This window comes from Lithobates pipiens, unplaced genomic scaffold (assembly GCF_037356315.1).
Source record: "Lithobates pipiens isolate NorthernLeopardFrog02 unplaced genomic scaffold, aLitPip1_a1.2 Scaffold_13, whole genome shotgun sequence".
Taxonomy (NCBI): domain Eukaryota; kingdom Metazoa; phylum Chordata; class Amphibia; order Anura; family Ranidae; genus Lithobates; species Lithobates pipiens.
The window spans coordinates 36,061,081-36,076,959 of record NW_027507718.1 but is presented as its reverse complement, the minus strand read 5'-3'; positions in this window follow the sequence as shown (position 1 = coordinate 36,076,959).

Genomic DNA, 15,879 nt, shown 5'->3' with positions numbered 1-15,879 from the left:
ACTTGGACTCCTTTCCCACTGAAAATCCTCTGGCTTACTGGGTCTTGAGGATGGATCACTGGCCAGAGCTTGCACAGTATGCAATTGAGCCACTGGCCTGTCCTGCATCCAGCGTTCTTTCGGAACGCACATTCAGTGCTGCTGGAGGCTTTGTAACCGATCACAGGGTGTGCCTGTCCACCGACTTGGTTGATCGACTGACCTTCATAAAGATGAATCAGTCTTGGATCACCACCAGCTACCAAGCACCTGAAGCTGATGTAACCGAATAATTTTTTTTGAAATGTCACATCCCTTCAAGACTGCCTATGCTGATGCTGAGTGACTGTCCTGTTATGTTGACTGACTATCCTCTTCCTCCTCAATGATCCTGCTGATAGCTTGGAAGAACATTTTTGGTTCTGGGTGCTGTCACCAGTGGCTAAGGCCCAATTTTTTAGCCCCTGTAGGGCATGTAATTACAATTTTTGATGCAATGCTTTGCAGCAGGGCTCATTTCTGCACTCCAACTAGAGTATCTGGGAGAGGTTGCAGTGTCGTGGCACCAGCACCAGTGCCTAAGGCCCAATTTTTTAGCCCCCTTTTAACAAGGGCATGTAATTACAATTTTTGATGCAATACGTTGCAGCAGGGCTCATTCCTGTACTCCAACTAGAGTATCTGGGAGAGGTTGCAGTGTCGTGGCACCAGCACCAGTGCCTAAGGCCCAATTTTCCAGCCCCTGTTTAACAGGGGTGTGTAATTACATTTTTTTTTTTTTCTTTCCACTCAGTAAGATTTTTGTTATTAATAGATTCTAATCAGATTAACTCTCAGACTCTTTTTCTTTATTCTTAACATCATTCTGGCAAATTTTCTTTTTCATTTCCCAATCTCTTTTTTTTTTTTTTTCCCTTTTTAAACTTATTTCAATTTAATATTTTTCCATTAAAAAGAGAAGACCATACAAATTTAGAGAAAAAGAAAAAACAAACAATAAAACTGACATCTACTTGGTTATCATTGCCATCATATTCTTACTACCTTATCTTATTTATTTAACTCCTTATTTAATTCGATTTTACCACACCCACCCTTCCCTCTTCTCTCCCGTCTGTTGACCTTCCCCGTACCCACTACTCTTTATTCCATTAATGCTTGAGTATAATGCTTTGTCTTTTTAAATATTCTCCACTTTTCCCACATTCTACGGTATTTTTTCATTTTATTTTCCTTCATTTTTCTTAGGTATTCCATATTGTTGATGTATTCTATTCTTTGAATCCAATCTCTAATCAAGGGTTTTTTCACCTGTAACCAATTTTTTGGTATTATGGCTTTTGCAGCATTAAGCAAAACGGGTACTAATGAGTTTTGTATTCTTCTTTTAAAATGTTTATTCGTTTTTTCATCTACACCTAAAAACAAACATTCCCCTGGGGTTAAAGGTATTTTTTGCCCTGTTATTTTCTCTATGTATTCTATTATTTTACACCAATATTGATTTATTACTGGGCATTCCCACCAGAAATGGAATACCGTTCCTGGTATACTACATTCTCTCCAACATAACTTGGAGTTGGAGGGATCCATTCTATATAATTTATCTGGTGTTAAGTGCCATCTCGTTAAACATTTATAATTTACTTCCATTGATCTTATATCAAATACGGAATCATATACTGAGTTAATCATTTGGGTCTCATCGACTTTATAGCCCAAGTCTTTCTCCCATTTAGCTATAAATGGGATATTTCCTTGGCCTTCTGTTTCCGAAAGACAATCGTATAACTGTGAGACACAATGGTTAACTGCTGTTTTCCTTATACATAATTTTTCAATTGGTGTTAACCTTTTTTCATTTCTTATTGGTTTTGGGATGGAGTTAACAAAGTGTTGAATCTGGAGGTATTCCCAATCCATTAACATTTGCCAATTGTGCTTCGTCATTAAATCTTGTTTTGGCATTAACTTCCCCTCCCTTATAATGTCTTTTAATTGTAAGTCCCTCATTCGTTTCCCTAGTGGTGTGTCGTAACCTGGTGTGAAAAAACTCGTTCCCTCAAGAGGGATTAATGGTGAATTATATTGCCATTTGTTTTTACGCTGTATTGTGTCCCATTTTTTCAGTGCCGTTAAAGTGATTTCGTGCGTCCTACTGCTAATTACTCTAAATTTTGGTGGAATCCAAATGTTTTTTTGTAATTGTGACCCATTCAATATCTCCTCCATTTTTACCCATTTCTTTTTAGTGTTTTGATTTGTCCATTCAACCAATCTCGTTAAAATAATTGCTAAGTAATATCTGTGTATATCTGGTAGTGCCATTCCTCCCCTATTTTTTTTCCTAGTTAATAAATTAAATTTTATCCTGGGTTTTTTATTTTGCCATATGAATTTTAAAAATAATGTTCTTATTATATTAAAAAAAACAATTGGAATATTTATCGGAAGCATTTGCATTTTATATGTAATTTTTGGTAATACCACCATCTTCAACACATTGATTCTTCCCATCCAAGATTACAATTTTTGATGCAATACTTTGCAACAGGGCTCATTCCTGTGCTCCAACTAGAGTATCTGTGAGGGGTTGCAGTGTTGTGGCACCAGTGCCTAAGGCCCGATTTTTCAGCCCCTGTTTAACAGGTGCATGTAATTACAATTCTTGATATAATATTTCACAGCAGGGCCCATTCCAGCGCCCACCGAGAGTAACTGTGAGGACTTACAGTGTTGTGGCACCAGCACCACCACCACCACCAAAGGCCCAATTTTTCTAACACTGTTCAACAATGGCATGTAATTACAATTCTTGATATAATAGTTCACAGCAGGGCGCTCCAGCGCCCACCAAGAGTCACTTTGAGGGCAACACCAACACCTTAGGGCAAAATTTCTGCAGAGCTTTAGGGCAGGCCCCTACTTTCAAATATCCAACTTACAAATGTCTCCTTCTTGGAAACGGAAGGAGACAACAGGAAGTGAGATGAAAAAAGACAGACGGCCAAAAAAATTATACAGGGGTGATAACCCTTCCCTATGTTTTCCAAAATGCTTAAAAATAGATTTTTTTGACTGGAGCTACACTTTAAAAATGTACCAGTTCAAAATTACAAACAGATTCTACTTAACACAACAAACCTACACAGTCCCTGTCTTGTTTGCACCGCCTGTATACTGCTGTTCTGAGTATATAGGACCTGGGGGCCCCACGCCTTTCCTTTTTTTAATTTGGGTTGGTAATGGGCAGGGGGGGGCTACCCATGCCATTTTTCTCAATGATTTTCATCCGTATTGCCGGAACCAGACATTACATTAAAACTGCAAGCAGTTTTATATGACTTTTTTCCATTAAATGTAATTTTGTGCAGGGACTGTTCTAAACACAGGAAACACGTGTCACTTCACAGGCATACTAAAGACACCCCCCAGGCACGATATTTAAAGGAATATTTCACATTTTTTCCCCTTTAATCGTCATTAAAATCAGAGCTCTCGAAAAAACTGGCGTTTAAAAAAAACAAAAAATTGCATTGTTCCATGTCCCCATGTCAATACATCCAAGGATGTGATCCTTCCTAATGGTAGAAAGTTGTATCCTAGACATTTTGTAATTTGTCATACACAAGCAGTAGTATATCTTTTTATGTGCGAGTGTGGTTAATTCTGTGTCAGAAAGACCATCTGTGAATTCTGGCGTAGAATTTAGATGAAATGGATATATTCTTTGAAAGCTACCTTTCCCCAGGGCTAAACGACTCCACCTCCTTAAAACCTTTCCTACCTATTTAATTTCTCTCTTTTTCCTTATTTTCAGCAATGTATTCAGTGTTAAATTTATATAGTGTTTTCATTGATTATACCTGTATTGTGTGGTTGAGTGCTGTTGGAATTACCATGTCATGATAATCAAATATATTGATACACAATAATCCTTTTGATTTTTTCAAATATATACCTGGATCTTTTGGTTCACTCTTTCCTGAGCTGCGCTACCATTGGAACCATGGATTCCATATTTTTTATTTTTATTATTATTATTATTATTATTATTATTATTATTATTATTTGTATTATTACTTATTTTATTTTACTTTTTTTTTTCATTTTTCATATTTATATTTATTTTATATATTTTTGTTTGGTTTTGTTTTTGTTTTCCATATGTCCCTCAGTTGTGTCCCCTAGTGGGCTTCTCTGAGGCTACTGGTATCAGCATCGTGTGTCTTTTCTCCCTCCCCTATGGGAGGGATGTGCTGTTCATGTCTCTTCTCTCCCCACACTCTGCTTCCCTAGTGCTTGTTGGGAGCTGGCTGAACGTGAGACAGTCTTCTGCACATGCACCTGATCTCCTGTTCTTCGGACTTGGACATCATGCGCCGATGGCGCTCCCTCCTGAGGAGCACATGGGGGCGTGGTCTCCACCCCAGCGCGTCACCTGCTGGCCCACAACAGTGCCCCCATCACCGGTAATGGAGACTCTGGGTGGAGCATTTGTCTCCACCTGCTACATGATGTTGGGTGGGGGTGGCTTTTCAATCAGGGGAGGTTATTTATGTTGTGAGTACCCTGCCTGAAGACATTTTTCTGGAGATCCAGCATACCTTTATGCTGGTGGTTTTCTGTCCTTTACCTACATTTGCCTTGACAGGTAATACTTTTTCATATTACATAGGGTGTGTAGTACACCACTAAACTTTGACCTGATTTTATGCTATTTTTCTTGCTTTCATCACACATACATAATTGAATTAATTTATGTGCCTATTTGTCATTTAGGGCATCATGTATTGATTGGCCTTACTGATCACTTGCAATTTTGTTATCATCATCTTAGTACATGTAATACTACACAGGCTCAGGCACGCCCTTCAATTCACAAAATACCACTTTTAAAAAAAACATTTTTTACACATGGGTCTTTCTATTTATATATTTCATTTGCCTTTCTCACTCTTCTTCTCAGGGGGTCTATAGTGGGCGGCCCTCCATATGTACCCCACTGCCTGGCTGTCCACCCACCCTCAGCTCCCATGGGAGCCTCTGGTTTGCTGGTATACAGATCTAAGATCCAGACAGTGTTGCTTTACATAGCCTTTGATTTATGGCCTTGATTCTGCAGATTTGGCAGATTTTACTCTTGATTTCACCGCTATGTGAGTATATTATGCTTAGAATATTGGATGCTGTTTGCTTTTTTGAAAATTGTTGCATTTTATAAACTGTGTGTTCATTTTATTCTATATGACATGGTTCTTCCACAGGTTTACACTTAAACCGACATTGGCTGTCTCCTGATGAAGTGGGCTCTGTCCTGAGAAATGCATAGAGATCACAGCTTCAGCAATTCGACAATGATCTGTTAAATTAAATGATCTATTAAATAGGCTGGTATTCAGAATGACTCTGAAGAAGTCCACGTCACCTAGTAGACGAAACGCATCAGTGCATCCAGTCACACACATTCCCAGCTCACTGTGACACCTGTCACCTCCATCGATCCTCCTGTGGCTGACGCTGTCAGCCGTTTGCTCTACTGCTCTACTCTTGATCGGCGGCCTTATCAGAAGGAGTAGAGGCTTCTACACCAGCAACCGAGGCTCCTACTGACTCGTGATCCTTTCACCTGGACATCATTAGGTAACTGGGACTGGCTCTTAACCACAGAGTAATTAAAGAGGAACAGTCCTTTTCCCTCCCTCATCCTTCTCCTCCATGAGGAACTGTGAGTAAGCACTGTATACTTACATCCCCCACTGGGACTCAGTACCCAATACCCCAGTGCCACTTTTTCCTCAGATTGGACGCTGCAGAGATCAGGACACATCTAGACACCTGGAATATTCCCTGTGATCTAGCCATTTCATTGCGGGCCACCGTTGCTATCCTATCTTGCAGCCAGTTTGCCCAGTGAATAGATATATCTTCACATCATTCATCAGTGTCATTGTAGCCATTACAGATAAGGGCATATGTAAATGGTGTGAGCAGATGTCCACACTGTTTGTGTATAGCCCGGCCAAGGCTGAAACCACCTTGGTTTCCTGCAGCTGCACCCGACCTGACCTTTCACTGTATACATAATTGCCTCTTGTCATCTGATATTGACAGTGTGAGTGAACCCGGCGTATGTGTGCTTTTAAGTGACAACGTTGTCTCTTAACCATTTTATTTCCGTGTAGTCTGTGTATTTGTGATATTTGTGTAAATTTCCATTTAATAAAGTTGATTCAATTGAGGGTGAGACTGTGGTCGCTTTATTCTCTTCCTCCAATGAGAACTCCTATGGGGTTCTTCCCCAATTCTTGTATGGTATTCAGAATGTATTTTTTTCTCTTTTGTTAACCTCAATAAAATTTGTACTTTTTATATAATCCTGTTGTACTTTTCAGTGAGCACCACTCTGTTAAAGTCCCATGGTGTCCTCTTTTGCTGAATTGTCCTATTAATCCACAGTACCCCCTAAGCATTCAAATGGCCATTCAATGTGTCAGGCTAAAAGATGCCATGCAGTGCTTCAGCTAGTCTGTCTAGAAGACAGGAGCCACACCATAGCAGAGATTCTTTCAGCTCTGCATAGACAGGCCCAAAGCTGGTTTACCCCTCGGAAGCTTGAGACAGAAATGGTGGTGTGTGATAATGGCACTAACCTCCTGTCTGCCCTTCAACAGGGAAAGTTGACACATGTGCCATTGATGCATTTGAAAAAAAGGGCAAAGTCCTTGGAAACGTGTCATGCACACCCCTTCTCCCAACATCCACCAGGCATTTTGACAACTGTCATCCTTGTGTGCAGCCTAGAATGCGACGTTAATATCCATACTTTGAGCTGGCTGGCTGCCTGTCATCCTTGGTCTCTGTTTGCTCAGTGATGCCTACAGCCTTACACTGATCACAGCTGCTTGGTCTCAGGTGTTTCCTTTCCATGCTGCTTCATGCTAACTTCAATGTAAGTGTGCTGCTTATTTTAATAAAGTGTTTTTTATTTGATACTGACCTTTGATATGGGGGTGAAGGCATCACCAACACCCAAAGGCCATTTTTTTCACAACTGTGTGACGGGGGCATAAAATTTAAATTTTTTACAGCAAGGTTAATTCTTGCTTTCATCAAGAGTACCTATAGAAGGTTACGGGGTGAAGGCACCACCAATACACAAAGATCAATTTTTTTGCACCCGTTACATCTATCCAAAGTTTGCGAAAGAAACACCAGACTTTAGCTAAAAAAAAAAAAAAAAATGTTAATCTTGGACTGCGTGTACTATAATTTTGCTTCATCACATAAGACTTGCTCACTGTGGTGTAAAAATTTGTTATTTCCATCCAAAGTCTACCAAAGAGACATCAAAATATATCCAAAACATCTCTAATTGTATTCCTAGTGCACTAAATTGTGGCCTCATCATACAGATTGGCCCGCCAAGCCATTGCTTACAAAATAAAGAAAACTTGCAGGGAAAATCAATTTAAATGTCATTTGTTTTCTTTCTAAAGCCAGTTTTGCTGCAGCAGATTTACATACATGGTACAGACGTGCCACTATACAGGCGGACTAATGCCGCATACACACGACTGAATTGTCCGGCAAACAATCCGGCAAACAATCCGCCGGACTTTCTAACGAACGGACTTGGCCACACACGGACACTCCGAAAGCCCGGCGATTTCTAACGCGACCACGTACAGCACGTACGACGGGACTAGAAAAAGGAAGTTCAATAGCCAGTAGCCAATAGCTTCCTTCTCCTACTTGCTTCTGAGCATGTGTCATTCTTACTCCGCTGGACTAGCACACTGACGAACAGATTGTCCGCTGAAAGCCAAGTCCGGCGGACAAATTTTGAGTCAAAACTACTTTCTAAGTCCGCTGGCGGACTAAGTCGGTCGTGTGTGCGCGGCATAAAAGGACCCCCAGGCACTATATTTAAAGGATTTTTTAAATTTTATTTGTTTTACTTTAATTATTAAAATCACTGCTCCTTTAAAAATAATCTTTTAAAAACAATTTTTTTGCATTGTTACATGTCCCCCAGGACAGTAGCTGTGCCCCATAGCCTTTTTTATGGCCAATAACTTGCATATAAGCCTTCAAAATAGGGACTGATTCTTTTGATGTTCAAGAGTTCTGGCTCGAACTGAACCAGGGGGTGTTCAGCCCTTCTCTAGTGATGATTAAATACCACCAAAAGAAAACTTTATTTGTGTGAATAAATTATTTAAATTTAATGTGCGTACAGCATTGCGTGACTGAACAATAGCTAGTTAAAGTAGCACAGTGCTTCTATGCACCACAGTGCTGAACAGCAAAAAAAAAAAAAAAACTAGGCATGAAGTGAATAAAACCTTCTGGTGGAAACATGGTTAACTTCTATAGTTGAGAAGATATTTCAGAGTTTGATAAAAGACCACACAGAAGCGTTTTTGCTAGAAAACAATATTTTAAAGCAATACACAGGATGGATTAACCAAAGACCGTAGTTGTGAAACAAATCTGTCTCTTTTTGGTAAATGATTTAGACAAGGGAGTGGCTGTGGAAATAATAATATATTTTATTTTATATTTTTTCTATAATTGGACTTTGCAAAAGCATTTGACACAGTTACCAGTACAATAAAGTCTATGGGCTCAGAAAATGGATAGAAAATAAATGGATTTATACTCTGAATGATCTAAAGTCATTAGTGGTGTACCCCAAGGTTCAGTGTTGGGACCCCTAACATTTAACTTAATTATAAATGATATAGGGTTTGGGATTAAAAGTACCCAAAAAGTGTTTTCTTTTCTCAGGATAAACGGTGGGTGTAGGGTTCTGTATATGGAGGTTTTGTATTTTTATTTTTTTTCTATTGGTTGAACTAGATAGGTCTTTATTCAACCTATCTATAATGCTATAAACTGTATACCCAGTGTTATGTCTATGACCATTTCATTACATATGATAGAGAAGCTAAGGATCATCTTATACAGTAGTCTCCAAACTGCAGGATATGGCCCTTTGCCTCCATTTATCCGGCCCTTGGGGCATTAGTCCCTCCCCACTGTCAGCAACATTGAGCCATAGTTCCGGCCACTCTATTCCTCCCACTGACACCAGTGATGGGGCACTAGTCCTCTCACTGAGGCTAATGATGGAACATTACTCCTTCCACTAATACCAATGATGAGGCACTATTCATCCTGCTGACACCAATGACGGGGCACTATGCCTCCCAGTGACACCAATGATGGGGCACTATGCCTCCCAGTGACACCAATTATGGGGCACTATGCCTCCCACTGACACCAATGATGAGGAACTATGCCTACCTCTGACACCAATGATGGGGCACTATGCCTCCCAGTGACACCAATTATGGGGCACTATGCCTCCCACTGACACCAATGATGAGGCACTATGCCTCCCTCTGACACCAATGATGGGGCACTATGCCTCCCACTGACAGCAATGATGGGGCACTATCCTTCCCACTAATACCAATGATGGGGCAATATGCCTCCCCACTGACACCAGTGATGGGGCACTGTGCCTCACAGTGACACCAAAGATGGGACACTATTCCTTCACCTGACACCAATGATGGGGCACTATGCCTCCTGCTAATACCAATGATGGGGCACTATGCCTCCCACTGACACCAATGATGGGGCAATATGCCTCCCACTGACACATAAGATGGGTCACTATGCCTCCCAATGACACCAATGATTGGATACTATGCCTCCCACTGACACCAATGATGAGGCACTATGCCTTTCACTGACACCAATAATGGGGTACTATTCCTCCCACTGACACCACTGATGGAACACTACTCCTCCCACTAATACCAATGATAGGGCACTGTGCTGCCCACTAATACCAATGATGGGGCACTATGCCTCCCCACTGACACCTAAGATGGGACACTATTCCTTCCACTGACACCAATTATGGGGCACTATGCCTCCCACTAATACCAATTATGGGGCACTATGCCTCTCACTGACACCAATGATGGGGCACTATGCCTCCCAGTGACACCAAAGATGGGGCACTATGCCTCCCAGTGACACCAATTACGGGGTACTAATTACCCTACTGGCACCGATAATGAGACACTATTCCTTCCACTGACACCAATTATGGGGCACTATGCCTTCCATTGACAACAATGATGGGGCACTATGCCTCCCAGTGACACCAATGATGGGGCACTATGCCTCCCCCTGACACCAATGATGGGGCACTATTCCTCCCACTAACACCAATGATGGGGCACGATGCCTTTATCTGACACCAATAATGGGGTACTATTTCTTCCACTGACACCAATGATGGGGCACTATGCCTCCCACTAATACCAATGACGGGGCACTATGCCTCCCAGTGACACCAAAGATGGGTCACTATGCCTCCCACTGACACCAGTGATGGGACACTATGCCTCTCACTGACACCAATGATGGAACACTACTCCTCCCACTAATACCAATGATAGGGCACTGTGCTGCCCACTAATACCAATGATGGGGCACTATGACTCCCCACTGACACCTAAGATGGGGCACTATGCCTTCCACTGATATCAATGATTGGGCACTATGCCTCCCACTGACACCAATGATGGAGCCCTATGCCTCCCACTGACACCAATGATGGGGTGCTATGCCTCCCAGTGACACAAATTATGGGGTACTATGCCTTCAACTGACACTAATAATGGGGTACTATTCCTTCCACTGACACCAATGATGGGACACTACTTTTTCCACTGACACCAATGATGGGGCACTATGCCTCCCACTAATACCAATGATGGGGCACTATGCCTTCCAGTGACACCAAAGATGGGTCACTATGCCTCCCACTGACACCAATGATGGGACACTATGCCTCTCACTGACACCAATGATGGAACACGACTCCTCCCACTAATACCAATGATAGGGCACTGTGCTGCCCACTAATACCAATGATGGGACACTATGCCTCCCCACTGACACCTAATATGGGGCACTATGCCTTCCACTGACACCAATGATGGGGCACTATGCCTCCCACTGACACCAATGATGAGGCACTATGCCTCCCACTGACACCAATAATGGGGCACTAAGCCTCCCATTGACACCACTGATGAGGTACTATGCCTTCTAGTGACACCAATGATGGGGCACTATGTCTCCCAGTGACACCATTGATGGGGCACTAATCACCCCACTTACACCAATAATGAGACACTATTCCCTTCACTGACACCAATGATGGGGCACTATGCCTCCCACTGACACCAATGATGGGGTACTATGGCTCCCTCTGACACCCATGATTGGGCACTATGCTTTTCACTGACACCACTGATGGGGCAATATTCCTCCCACTGACACAAATGATGGGGGCACTATTCCTCCCACTGACACCAACAGATAGGGCTATTCCTCCTAGGTGTACAAGATGTCCGCTGCTGCATTCTGACTACACTTACTGAGGTCGACTGCAGGGTATATCTAGATAGACTCTTGTATACTCTACTCTTTATTGATTTAATTTTATAATGCCAAGCTGCCAGCAATTATCAGTGCTGCATTTCATCGCCACTGCCTACGAACCATTTTGACCGATCATTGCCCATAAGTGCCACCTATCAGTGCTGCAAATCAGTGTCCATCAGTCAGTGCCACATACCAGTGCCACCTATCAGTGCCCATCAGTGCAAGCCATCAGTGCCACATATCAGTGCCCATAAGTGCCATCCATCATTGCCGCAAATCAGTGGCCATCAGTCAGTGCCACCTATCAGTGCTGCAAATCAGTGCCCTTCAGTCTTCATAAAAAAAAGATATCGTTATTCTGTATTGTGCTTTTAAAACCGTCACTTGACATAAAAAAAAAAGTGTCAGTTATCAGTATCGAAGAATACGTGAAAAAAAGTATCTTTACTTGTACTCGGTCTTAAAAAAAGGGGTATCTGTGCAACCCTAATAAAACTATAATTGAATTATATTTATTTTGCTAAAACACTGTGCATTTTACACAAATATTTTACCTTTTTTTTCATTCTGTTGCATCTTTGCATTGCTGCTTTATTACGGTCTCTCTGCAGCCACTTTATGTTTACATGTATCCCAGCAATGGATACATGGGATATCTCATTGTAGGTTCCCCAATGGACCTTCCTCGTAGGATCAACATAAATTATTGTAATGAAATATGCTGATGTAAAGTTCTTGACAATTACATTTAAAAAAAATGACATTCCTATGTTAGGAAATGTTAGTGGTTAGATGTGCATATATTCTAAGTGTTAATTCCCAGGTTTATGCCTCTTCAGTAAAGGAAATCACGGTTGAAAACAACCTGCTACATTCTTTGAACTCATAGATCTAATTGCACTTTGCTGTGTGTTGTAGCTAGTGCTATCATTAACCTTCAAGTCATTTCCTTTAAATGTTTGCTAAATGGAGAAGCATGTGAGGAAGTCACTTGAATTGTTAACCCCGCTCCTCTTGCTTGACTCATGAAGGATGCCAAATGTGAAGCAGAAGGTTGTCAAAGATGAGTAGGATCAGAAGTGAAAATTCTGAGCAGTAATACAAAGCAGAGGGCTTTCCCCAGGGATCTATTTATCTTGTAAGCAGTCTTGTGAACTGCTTTTAGTATCAGGTGCATCATCTTGAGAAACCATTGTACATTCCAAGTAAAATTAGTTTTATGTTTCCACATAAAAAGGACCACAGCCAGGTGGCAGATCAATATATGACTACAGCGTGTAAAATAAAAAAAAAGTGCAGCTTACAAGAATTTATGTGAGTATTTATTAGAGATGCCTTTCCTATGTAAATCATGGACATGTGTAAGCATCGGTTAATTTATGTGACTACAAAATCCTTGAAACTGCATGACAAATTGTGCCTTGCAAAACTGAATCATGCCAACACTTTGCAAAGCAAATGTTCCAGCATAGCTTAATTAACCTAATGTGTCTTGTATATTGTACATGTTTACACGAAGATAGATACAAGATGAAGGAGTGTGACTGACATCAAACATCTGCTTAATGGCTTCAATGTAAAGAATTAGGACTTGAAATTGTCTGTTATCCACCACTACGCAGGTGTCGCCAGTCTTAAATAATACTCTGATGATACCATAAAATACAAAGATGTTGAAAAGTTAGTCAGTGGGCTAGTAAATATCTTGTTAGATTAAAAAAAATAGGGTGCTGACTTTATTTATTTTCAGATGTTTTTGCATATAACCCTACTCACCAACTGAGAGAAAAAGAAATTTATATTAGCATCTGTATAGTCAACTGATCCAAATGATCCACAAAAACTGAACTAGGCATGCACATGGAAGGCTAAAAGGAGTCATCAACTTTCCCATATACACCTGTAATGCGAGGAGACTTCTTCAGTAGATGTGATGTGTGTATATAAGGACTGCTGAAGGAGGTTACACTGTTGGGCTCTGAGGAAGAAGGCATTCCTTCAAAACGCGTCAGCTGGCAGTGGCCCCTGTTATCTCCTCAGTGACCTCCTGAGTTTAATATTTGTCTTAGACCAATTGCTGCTATTTGCAAGATTTCTACAGATGTTTGTGAGTAGTTTTCCTTTTATTTGCTTTTAATAAAATATCTCCAAAGGATAATGCACAAGGCTGGTGCGCCCTTTTTTTCCTTTTAACTTCTTGAGCGGACTATGGGGTTGATTTACTAAAACTGGAGAGTGTAAAATCTGGTGCAGTTCTGCATAGAGACCAATCACCTTCCAGGTTTTTTTGTCAAAGCTTAACTGCTTAACCAGTTCCCGACCAACGCATGACGATGTACGTCGGCAGAATGGCACGGGCAGGCATATTGGCGTACAGGTACGTCCATTTTTATATGCCGCCCTGCCATCACGTGTGCGCGGCCGACGGCACACTCGCATGCCATCGGGACCCCCGTCAGTCCAGTTACGGGTCCCGTGGACTCGATCGCCGAGAGGATACCGGCGATCGTCTCACGGGGCGGCTGAACGGGGAGATGCCGTTGTAAACAGCATCCCCCCATTCTGCCTAGCAACAAGTGACACTGATCTCTGCTCCATGTGATTGGAGCAGAGATCAGTGTTCATTAAAACAAAGCTCAGCCCCCCACAGTTAGTAACACGCTCCTAGGAACACTTAACCCCTACACTGCCACCCCCTGGTTAACTCCTTCACTGCCAGTGTCATTTACACAGGAATCACAGCATTTGAATAGCACTGATTACTGTATAAATGACAATGGTCCCAAAAATGTGTCAAAAATGTCTGATGTGTCTGCAATAATGTTGCATTTACAATAAAAATCGCTGATCTCTGCCATTACTAGTAAAAAAAAAAAATTATTAATAAAAATGCCATAAAACTATCACCTATTTTGTAAACGCTATAACTTTTGCGCAAACCAATCAATAATCGCTTATTACGATTTTTTTTTACCAAAAATATGTAAAAGAATACTATGGGCCTAAACTGAGGGGAAAAAAAATTTTTTGAATATTTTTGGGGGATATTTATTATAACAAAAAGTCAAAAATAATGCGTTTTTTTCAAAATTCTCGCTCTATTTTTGTTTATAGCGCAAAAAATAAAAACTGCAGGGGTGATCAAATACCACCAAAAGAAAGCTCTATTTGTTAGAAAAAAAGGTCATCAATTTTGTTTGGGAGCCACGTCGCACGACCGCGCAATTGTCAGTTAAAGCGACGCAGTGCCGAATTGCAAAAAGTGGTCTGGTCTAAAGCCAGCAAAATGGTCTGGTCTGAAAGTGGTTAAGGACCAACCACCGCAATGTGGCTTGACCCCACAAATCGCCATTATTGTACGTCCACTCGTACACGGCACATCAGTGAAGGAGAAAAAATACTTGTTTTCAAAATTTTATAACAAACTATGAAACAGTTTTGGTTTTTTTAATTTTTGGTAATTTTTCATTTTATTTAGCAAAAAATTAATAACGCAACAGGGATTAGATAACACCAAAAGAAAACTCTTTGTGTGAAAAAATAATTAGATAAAAATGTCATAAAGGTACAGTGTAGCATGATCGCGCAATTGTCTTTCAAAGTGTGACAGCGCTGAAAGGTGTGAATTGATCTGGGCAGGAAGGGGGTTTAAGTGCCCAGTAAGCAAGTAGTTAAAGGAGAAGGGGGGGAGAGGGGAAATAATATGGTTAGAAGAATGGACTGAAAAGGTAATATATAGGGATAAAGGATGTGAACACTTGGCGATATAAATGTTTATTATCCTTGATTAATAAACCTACTATAGATGATAGGGCGAATCCCCCCAAAAAATCAGTTTTCATTTAAGACATAATAGATAAAAATATAGATAATTGGTATCAAAACAGCATGTACATTGATATGGAGTAATGCCAAATATTGGAAAAGGGTATCTTGTCGTGCAGATAGTAGCAAATAATACATTTTATCTCTACATGTTTCACCACCGTTGGCTTCTTAGGGTATATATTAGAGTGGCACGGTACAAATTGATAAATATGAAAAATACATTTAGGGCATAGTATTTAAATTTCATGCTCACTTTCAAAAACATTGCCTGCCAAAACCGACCACACCACCACTCACCCAAACTGGACTCTATGCAACTCCAACGGTGGCCACCTGAACCGGGAAGGATTACCCCAATGGGGCACAAAGAGCAGCCAAACAAGGTCCTATCTGACCAACAATGGAGTGAAAGGGTAAAGGTAAGGAGTGTAGTTATCTGCCATCAGGATAATAGAAACGGATGGACAGATAGAGGCCGCTGAAGGCGACCAAAAGATTGAAAATATAACACTGCACAAGAAAAGTATACTCATTAAAAGGTAGAATAAACTGAACCATAAGGGTCTGCTGAAAAAAAGAGGAAATAGGGACACG